Raw genomic sequence first — 10,618 nt, forward strand, 5'->3', positions numbered from 1 at the left:
TTCCCCCAAGTTTTTGCTCCTGCTGGCGCCGCTTCTCCGCGCTGCCACAGAAAAAGATCCCAACTCGCACCGCTTTCCCAAAAATTCCCAAATTTTCCCAAATTTTCCCAAAAATTCCCAAATTTTCCCAAATTTTCCCAAATTCCCCCCCTTTTCCCCTATTTTTTCCAATTTTTCACCATTTTTTCCCCAAAATTTTCACGATTTTTTCCAATTTTTTCCCATTTTTTCCCCTGATTTTTTACTCCTGCTCGCGCCGCCGCTTCTCCGCTCTGCCGCAAAAAAAAATCCCTAATTTTTCCCCATTTTCCCCAAAAATTCCCAAATTTTCCCCAATTCTCCCCGTTTTTTTCCTGATTTTTCCCAAGTTTCTTCCAATTTTTCACGATTTTCCCCAATTTTTTCCCCATTTTTCTCCCATTTTTCCCCCAAGTTTTTGCTCCTGCTGGCGCCGCTTCTCCTCGCTGCCAGAAAAAATTCCCGTTTTTTCCCATATTTTCCACATTTTTCCCAAATTTTCCCAAATTCTCACAAATTCTCCTCGTTTTTTCCTGATTTTTCCCAAGTTTCTTCCAATTTTTCACGATTTTTCCCAATTTTTTTCGCAAATTTTTGCCCATTTTCTCCCATTTTCTCCCCAAGTTTTTGCTCCTGCTCGCGCCGCCGCTTCTCCGCGCTGCCGCAAAACAAAATCCCAAATTTTTCCCCATTTTCCCCAAAAATTCCCAAATTTCCCAAATTCTCCCCGTTTTTTCCTGATTTTTCCCAAGTTTCTTCCAATTTTTCACGATTTTTCCCCAAATTTTTCCCAATTTTTTCCCATTTGCTCCCATTTTTCCCCAAGTTTTTGCTCCTGCTGGCGCCGCTTTTCCGCGCTGCCAAGACAAAATTCCAATTTTCCCAAATTTTCCCAAACTTTCCCCAATTCTCCCCATTTTTTCCCGATTTTTCCCACGCTTTATCCAGTTTTTCACCATTTTTTCCTAAATTTTTCACGATTTTTCCCAATTTTTCCCCATTTTCTCCCATTTTCCCCCAGCTTTTTGCTCCTGCTGGCGCCGCTTCTCCGCGCTGCCGGAAAAAAAGATCCCAACTCTCACCAGTTTCCCAAAAATTCCCAGAAATTCCCAAATTTTCCCAAATTCCCCCCCTTTTTCCCCTGTTTTTCCCAATTTTTCACCATTTTTTCCCCAAAATTTTCACGATTTTTCCCAATTTTTTCCCCATTTTTTCCCATTTTTTCCCATTTTTCCCCAAGTTTTTGCTCCTGCTGGCGCCACTTCTCCACGCTACCAAGACAAAATTCCAATTTTCCCAAATTTTCCCAAATTTTCCCAAATTCCCCCCCTTTTTCCCCTATTTTTCCCAATTTTTCACGATTTTTCCCAATTTTTCCCCATTTTTTCCCATTTTTCCCCCAAGTTTTTGCTCCTGCTGGCGCCACTTCTCCGCGCTGCCAAGACAAAATTCCAATTTTCCCAATTTTCCCAAACTTTCCCCAATTCTCCCCATTTTCTCCTGATTTTTCCCATGCTTTTCCCAATTTTTCATTATTTTTCCCCAAATTTTTCACGATTTTCCCCAATTTTTTCCCATTTTCTCCCATTTTTCCCCAAGTTTTTGCTCCTGCTGGCGCCGCTTCTCCACGTTGCCAAGACAAAATTCCAATTTTCCCAAATTTTCCCAAATTTTCCAAATTCCCCCCCTTTTTCCCCTATTTTTTCCAATTTTTCACGATTTTTTCCCATTTTTTTCCCATTTTCTCCCATTTTCTCCCCCAAGTTTTTGCTCCTGCTGGCGCCGCTTCTCCGCGCTGACGGAAAAAAAGATCCCAACTCTCAACAGTTTCCCAAAAATTCCCAAAAATTCCCAAATTTTCCCAAAATTCCCCTCCTTTTTCCCCTCTTTTTTCCCAATTTTTCACGATTTTTCCCAATTTTTTCCCAATATTTTTCCCATTTTTCCCCCAAGTTTTTGCTCTTGCTGGCACCGCTTCCCCACACTACCACGACAAAATTCCAATAATTCCAATTTTCCCAAATTTTCCCAAATTTTCCCAAATTTTCCCAAATTTTCCAAAATTCCTCCCGTTTTTCCCCTATTTTTTTCCATTTTTTTTCCCTATTTTTCACGATTTTTACCAATTTTTTTCCCATTTTCTCCCATTTCCTCCCCAACTTTTTGCTCCTGCTGGCGCCGCTTCTCCGCGCTGACGGAAAAAAAAGATCCCAACTCTCAACAGTTTCCCAAAAATTCCCAAAAATTCCCAAATTTTCCCAAATTCCCCCCCTTTTCCCCTATTTTTTTTCCATTTTTTCACGATTTTTTCCCATTTTCTCCCATTTTTCCCCCAAGTTTTTGCTCCTGCTCGTATCGCCGCTTCTCCGTGCTGCCAGAAAAATTCCCGTTTTTCCCACATTTTTCCAAATTTTCCCAAAAATTCCCAAACTTTCCCCAATTCTCCCCATTTTCTCCTGATTTTTCCCATGCTTCTCCCATTTTTTCCGCTATTTTTCCCAATTTTTTCATGATTTTTCCCAATTTTTTTCCCATTTTTTCCCATTATTCCCCAAGTTTTTGTTCCGGCTCGCGCCGCCGCTTCTCCGCGCTGCCGGAAAAAATTCCAACTCTCACCAGTTTCCCAAAAATTCCCAAATTTTCCCATAATTCCCCCCATTTTCCCATATTTTTCCCAATTTTTCATGATTTTTTCCCCAAATTTTTCACGATTTTTCCCAATTTTTTCCCATTTTCCCCCACTTTTCCCCAAGTTTTTACTCCTGCTCGCGCCGCCGCTTCTCCGCGCTGCCGCAAAAAAAATCCCCAATTTTTCCCCATTTTCCCCAAAAATTCCCAAATTTCCCCAATCCTCCCCGTTTTTTCCTGATTTTTCCCAAGTTTTTTCCAATTTTTCACGATTTTTCCCCATTTTTTTCCCATTTTCTCCATTTTCTCCCATTTTCCCATAAGTTTTTACTCCTGCTCGCGCCGCCGCTTCTCCGCGCTGCCGCAAAACAAAATCCCAAATTTTTCCCCATTTTCCCCAAAAATTCCCAAATTTCCCCAATTCTCCCCGTTTTTTCCTGATTTTTCCCAAGTTTCTTCCAATTTTTCACGATTTTCCCCAATTTTTTTCCCATTTTTGCCCATTTTTCTCCCATTTTCTCCCCAAGTTTCTGCTCCTGCTCGCGCCGCCGCTTCTCCGCGCTGCCGCAGAAAAAATCCCAAATTTTTCCCCATTTTCCCCAAAAATTCCCAAAATTCCCCCCCTTTTCCCCTCTTTTTTCCCATTTTTCACGATTTTTTCCCAAATTTTTCCCAATTTTTCCCCATTTTTTCCCATTTTTCCCCCAAGTTTTTGCTCCTGCTGGCGCCGCTTCTCCGCGCTGCCACAGAAAAAGATCCCAACTCGCACCGCTTTCCCAAAAATTCCCCAAAAATTCCCAAATTTTCCCAAATTTTCCCAAAATTCCCCCCCTTTTTCCCCTATTTTTCCAATTTTTCACCATTTTTTCCCCAAATTTTTCACGATTTTTTCCAATTTTTTCCCATTTTTCCCCTGATTTTTCACTCCTGCTCGCGCCGCCGCTTCTCCGCGCTGCCGCAAAAAAAAATCCCAAATTTTTCCCCATTTTCCCCAAAAATTCCCAAATTTTCCCCAATTCTCCCCATTTTTTCCTGATTTTTCCCAAGTTTTTTCCAATTTTTCACGATTTTTCCCCATTTTTTTCCCAATTTTTTCCCCATTTTTTCCCATTTTCTCCATAACTTTTTGCTCCTCCTCGCGCCGCTTCTCCACGCTACCAAGACAAAATTCCAATTTTCCCAAATTTTCGCAAAATTTCCCAAATTTTCCCAAAATTCCCCCCCTTTTCCCCTATTTTTCCCAATTTTTCACGATTTTTCCCAATTTTTCCCCATTTTTTCCCATTTTTCCCCCAAGTTTTTGCTCCTGCTGGCGCCGCTTCTCTGCGCTGCCGGAAAGTAAGATCCCAACTCTCACCAGTTTCCCAAAAATTCCTAAAAATTCCAAAATTTTCCCAAAAATTCCCCCCCTTTTCCCCTCTTTTTTCCCATTTTTCACGATTTTTCCCCAAATTTTTCCAATTTTTTCCCATTTTTTCCCATTTTCCCCCCAAGTTTTTGCTCCTGCTGGCGCCACTTCTCCGAGCTACCAAGACAAAATTCCAATTTCCCATTTTTTCCCAAACTTTCCCCAATTCTCCCCATTTTTTCCTGATTTTTCCCATGCTTTTCCCAATTTTTCATGATTTTTTTCCCAAATTTTTTCACGATTTTTCCCAATTTTTTCCCATTTTCTCCCATTTTCCCCCAAGTTTTTGCTCCTGCTGGCGCCGCTTCTCCGCGCTACCAAGACAAAATTCCAATTTTCCCAAATTTTCCCAAATTTTCCCCAATTTTCCCCAAATTTCCCCCCTTTTCCCCTCTTTTTTCCCATTTTTCACGATTTTTTCCCAAATTTTTCACAATTTTTTCCCATTTTTTCCCATTTTTCCCCCAAGTTTTTGCTCCTGCTGGCGCCACTTCTCCGCGCTACCAAGACAAAATTCCAATTTTCCCAAACTTTCCCCAATTCTCCCCATTTTTTCCCGGTTTTTCCCAAACTTTCCCAATTTTTCACGATTTTTTCACAATTTTTCACGATTTTTTCCCAATCTTTTCCCATTTTCTCCCATTTTCTCCCCAAGTTTTCGCTCCTGCTCGTGCCGCCGCTTCTCCGCGCTGCCGCAAAACAAAATCCCTAATTTTTCCCCATTTTCCCCCTAAAATTCCCCAAATTTTCCCAAAATTCCCCCCCTTTTCCCCTATTTTTTCCCAATTTTTCACCATTTTTTCCCCAAATTTTTCCCAATTTTTTGCCAGTTTCTCCCATTTTCCCCAAGTTTTTGCTCCTGCTGGCGCCGCTTCTCCGCGCTGCCGCAAAAAAAGATCCCAACTCTCACCAGTTTCCCAAAAATTCCCAAATTTTCCCCAATTTTCCCAAAATTCCCCCCCTTTCCCCCTATTTTTTCCCAATTTTTCCCAATTTTTTCCCATTTTTTCCCATTTTTCCCCCAAGTTTTTGCTCCTGCTGGCGCCACTTCTCCGAGCTACCAAGACAAAATTCCAATTTTCCCAAACTTTCCCCAATTCTCCCCGTTTTTTCCCGGTTTTTCCCATGCTTTTCCCAATTTTTCCCCTCTTTTTTCCCATTTTTCACGATTTTTTCCCAGATTTTTCCCAATTTTTTCCCATTTTCTCCCATTTTCCCCCAAGTTTTTGCTCCTGCTCGCGCCGCCGCTTCTCGGCGCTGCCACAGAAAAAGATCCCAACTCGCACCGCTTTCCCAAAAATTCCCAAAAATTCCCAAATTTTCCCAAATTTTCCCCCCTTTTTCCCCTATTTTTCCCAATTTTTCACCATTTTTTCCCCAAATTTTTCACGATTTTTTCCAATTTTTTCCCATTTTTTCCCGATTTTTTACTCCTGCTCGCGCCGCCGCTTCTCCGCGCTGCCGCAAAAAAAAATCCAAATTTTTCCCCCATTTTCCCCAAAAATTCCCAAATTTCCCAAATTCTCCCCGTTTTTTCCTGATTTTTTCCCAAGTTTCTTCCAATTTTTCACGATTTTTCCCCATTTTTTTCCCATTTTTCCCCATTTTCTCCCATTTTCTCCCCAAGTTTTTGCTCCTGCTCGCGCCGCCGCTTCTCCGCGCTGCCGCAAAACAAAATCCCTAATTTTTCCCCATTTTCCCCCTAAAATTCCCAAATTTTCCCAAATTCCCCCCCTTTTTCCCCTATTTTTTTTCCAATTTTTCCCATTTTTTTTCCCATTTTTTCCCATTTTTCCCCCAAGTTTTTGCTCCTGCTGGCGCCACTTCTCCGCGCTACCAAGACAAAATTCCAATTTTCCCAAATTTTCCCAAACTTTCCCCAATTCTCCCCATTTTTTCCCGATTTTTTCCCACGCTTTATCCAATTTTTCACCATTTTTTCCTAAATTTTTCACGATTTTTCCCAATTTTTCCCCATTTTCTCCCATTTTCCCCCAGCTTTTTGCTCCTGCTGGCGCCGCTTCTCCGCGCTGCCGGAAAAAAAGATCCCAACTCTCACCAGTTTCCCAAAAATTCCCAAAAATTCCCAAATTTTCCCAAATTCCCCCCCTTTTCCCCTATTTTTTCCAATTTTTCACCATTTTTTCCCAAATTTTTCACAATTTTTCCCAATTTTTTCCCATTTTCTCCCATTTTTTCCCCAAGTTTTTACTCCTGCTCGCGCCGCCGCTTCTCCGCGCTGCCGCAAAAAAAATCCAAATTTTTCCCCATTTTCCCCAAAAATTCCCAAATTTCCCTAATTCTCCCCATTTTTTCCTGATTTTTCCCAAGTTTCTTCCAATTTTTCACGATTTTTCCCAATTTTTTTCCCATTTTTCCCCCATTTTCTCCCATTTTCTCCCCAAGTTTTTACTCCTGCTCGCGCCGCCGCTTCTCCGCGCTGCCGCAAAAAAAATCCCAAATTTTTCCCCATTTTCCCCAAAAATTCCCAAATTTTCCCAAAATTCCCCCCCTTTTTCCCCTATTTTTTTCCATTTTGTCACAATTTTTCCCAATTTTTTCCAAGTTTTTTCCCATTATTCCCCAAGTTTTTGCTCCTGCTGGCGCCGCCGCTTCTCCGCGCTGCCGCAAAAAATTCCAATTCTCACCAGTTTTCCAAAATTCCCAAATTTTCCCAAATTTTCCCAAAATTCCCCCCCTTTTTCCCCTGTTTTTTCCCAATTTTTCACCATTTTTTCCCCAAAATTTTCACGATTTTTCCCAATTTTTTCCCCATTTTTTTCCCTTTTTTCCCATTTTTCCCCAAGTTTTTGCTCCTGCTGGCGCCACTTCTCACGCTACCAAGACAAAATTCCAATTTTCCCAAATTTTCCCAAATTTTCCCAAATCCCCCCCTTTTTCCCCTATTTTTCCCATTTTTTCACGATTTTTCCCCCATTTTTCCCAATTTTTTCCCATTTTTCCCCCAAGTTTTCGCTCCTGCTGGCGCCGCTTCTCCGTGCTGCCAAGACAAAATTCCAATTTTCCCATTTTTTTCCCAATCTTTCCCCAATTCTCCCCATTTTCTCCTGATTTTTCCCATGCTTTTCCCAATTTTTCATGATTTTTCCCCAAATTTTTCGTGATTTTTCCCAATTTTTTCCCATTTTCCCATTTTCCCCCAAGTTTTTGCTCCTGCTCGCGCCGCCGCTTCTCCGCGCTGCCGCAAAAAAAATCCCAAATTTTTCCCCATTTTCCCAAAAATTCCCAAATTTCCCAAATTCTCCCCGTTTTTTCCTGATTTTTCCCAAGTTTCTTCCAATTTTTCACGATTTTTCCCAATTTTTTTCGCAAATTTTTGCCCATTTTCTCCCATTTTCTCCCCAAGTTTTCGCTCCTGCTCGCGCCGCCGCTTCTCCGCGTCTGCCGCAAAAAAAATCCAAATTTTTCCCCATTTTCCCCAAAAATTCCCAAATTTCCCCAATTCTCCCCATTTTTTCCTGATTTTTCCCATGCTTCTCCCAATTTTTCACAATTTCTTCTCAAATTTTTCGTGATTTTTCCCAATTTTTTCCCATTTTCTCCCATTTTCTCCCCAAGTTTCTGCTCCTGCTCGCGCCGCCGCTTCTCCGCGCTGCCGCAAAACAAAATCCCAAATTTTTCCCCATTTTCCCCAAAAATTCCCAAAATTCCCCCCCTTTTCCCCTCTTTTTTCCCATTTTTCACGATTTTTTCCCAAATTTTTCACAATTTTTTTCCATTTTTTCCCATTTTTCCCCCAAGTTTTTGCTCCTGCTGACCCCGCTTCTCCACGCTGCCAAGACAAAATTCCAATTTTCCCAAATTTTCCCAAATTTTCCCAAATTTTCCCAAATTCCCCCCCTTTTTCCCCTATTTTTCCCAATTTTTCACAATTATTTCCAATTTTTTCCCATTTTTCCCCCAAGTTTTTGCTCCTGCTGGCGCCACTTCTCCGCACTACCAAGACAAAATTCCAATTTTCCCAAACTTTCCCAAACATTCCCCAATTCTCCCCATTTTTTCCCGATTTTTCCCATGCTTCTCCCCATTTTTCATTATTTTTTCCCAAATTTTTCACAATTTTTTGCCATTTTCTCCCATTTTCCCCTGATTTTTTGCTCCTGCTGGCGCCGCCGCTTCTCCGCGCTGCCGGAAAAAAAATCCCTAATTTTTCCCCATTTTCCCCCAAAAATTCCCAAATTTCCCCAATTCTCCCCGTTTTTTCCTGATTTTTCCCAAGTTTTTTCCAATTTTTCACGATTTTTCCCCATTTTTTTCCCATTTTTCCCCATTTTTCCCCATTTTCCCCCAAGTTTTTGCTCCTGCTCGCGCCGCCGCTTCTCCGCGCTGCCGCAAAAAAAATCCCAAATTTTTCCCCATTTTCCCCAAAAATTCCCAAATTTCCCCAATTCTCCCCGTTTTTTTCCTGATTTTTTCCATGCTTCTCCCAATTTTTCACAATTTCTTCTCAAATTTTTCGTGATTTTTCCCAATTTTTTCCCATTTTCTCCCATTTTTCCCCAAGTTTTCACTCCTGCTCGCGCCGCCGCTTCTCCGCGCTGCCGCAAAACAAAATCCCAAATTTTTCCCCATTTTCCCCAAAAATTCCCAAAATTCCCCCCCTTTTCCCCTCTTTTTTCCCATTTTTCACGATTTTTTTCCCAAATTTTTCACAATTTTTTCCCATTTTTTCCATTTTTCCCCCAAGTTTTTGCTCCTGCTGGCGCCACTTCTCCACGTTGCCAAGACAAAATTCCAATTTTCCCAAACTTTCCCAAATTTTCCCAAATTCCCCCCTTTTTCCCCTATTTTTTCCAATTTTTCACGATTTTTTCCCATTTTTTCCCATTTTCTCCCCAAGTTTTTGCTCCTGCTCGCGCCGCCGCTTCTCCGCGCTGCCACAGAAAAAAATCCCAAATTTTTCCCCATTTTCCCCAAAAATTCCCAAATTTTCCCAAAATTCCCCCCCTTTTTCCCCTGTTTTTCCATTTTTTCTTGATTTTTTCCCAAATTTTTCACAATTTTTTGCCATTTTCTCCCATTTTCTCCCCAAGTTTTCGCTCCTGCTCGCGCCGCCGCTTCTCCGCGCTGCCGCAAAACAAAATCCCAAATTTTTCCCCATTTTCCCCAAAAAATTCCCAAATTTCCCCAATTCTCCCCATTTTTTCCTGATTTTTCCCATGCTTCTCCCAATTTTTCACAATTACTTCTCAAATTTTTCCTGATTTTTCACAATTTTTTTCCCATTTTCTCCCATTTTCCCCCAACTTTTTGCTCCTGCTGGCGCCGCTTCTCCGCGCTGCCGGAAAAAAAGATCCCAACTCTCACCAGTTTCCCAAAAATTCCTAAAAATTCCCAAATTTTCCCAAATTCCCCCCTTTCTCCCCCGTTTTTCCCAATTTTTCACAATTTTCTCCCCCAAATTTTTCCCAATTTTCCCCATTTTTTCCCATTTTTCTCCCATTTTTCCCCCAAGTTTTTGCTCCTGCTGGCGCCGCTTCTCCGCGCTACCAGACAAAATTCCAATTTTCCCAAACTTTCCCCAATTCTCCCCTTGTTTTCCCGGTTTTTCCCATGCTTTTCCCAATTTTTCACCATTTTTTCCCAATTTTTCACGATTTTTTCCCAATTTTTTCCCATTTTCTCCCATTTTCTCCCCAAGTTTTCGCTCCTGCTCGCGCCGCCGCTTCTCCGCGCTGCCACAGAAAAAGATCCCAACTCGCACCGCTTTCCCAAAAATTCCCAAAAATTCCCAAATTTTCCCAAATTTTCCAAAATTCCCCCCCTTTTTCCCCTATTTTTCCCAATTTTTCACCATTTTTTCCCCAAATTTTTCACGATTTTTTCCAATTTTTTTCCATTTTTTCCCCTGATTTTTCACTCCTGCTCGCGCCGCCGCTTCTCGCTCTGCCGCAAAAAAAAATCCTAATTTTTCCCCATTTTCCCCAAAAATTCCCAAATTTCCCCAATTCTCCCCGTATTTTCCTGATTTTTCCCAAGTTTTTTCCAATTTTTCACCATTTTTTCCCCAAATTTTTCACGATTTTTCCCAATTTTTTTCCCAATTTTTCCCTATTTTTTTCCCATTTTCTCCCATTTTCTCCATAACTTTTTGCTCCTCCTCGCGCCGCTTCTCCACGTTGCCAAAACAAAATTCCAATTTTCCCCAAAAATTCCAAAAATTCCCAAATTTTCCCAAATTCCCCCCCTTTTTTCCCTGTTTTTCCCAATTTTTCACGATTTTTTCCCATTTTTTCCCATTTTCTCCCATTTTTTCCCCAACTTTTTGCTCCTGCTCGTGCCACCCGCTTCTCCGTGCTGTCGGAAAAAAAGATCCCAATTCTCACCAGTTTCCAAAAATTCCTAAAAATTCCCAAATTTTCCCAAAATTCCCCCCCCTTTTTCCCCTCTTTTTCCCAATTTTTCACCATTTTTTCCCCAAAGTTTTCACGATTTTCCCCATTTTTCCCAAATTTTTTCCCATTTTTCCTGCAAGTTTTTGCTCCTGCTGGCGCCGCTTCTCCGCGCTACCAAGACAAAATTCCAATTTCCCAAATTTTCCCA

This window comes from Anomalospiza imberbis, chromosome 3 (genome assembly GCF_031753505.1).
Source record: "Anomalospiza imberbis isolate Cuckoo-Finch-1a 21T00152 chromosome 3, ASM3175350v1, whole genome shotgun sequence".
Classification (NCBI taxonomy): domain Eukaryota; kingdom Metazoa; phylum Chordata; class Aves; order Passeriformes; family Viduidae; genus Anomalospiza; species Anomalospiza imberbis.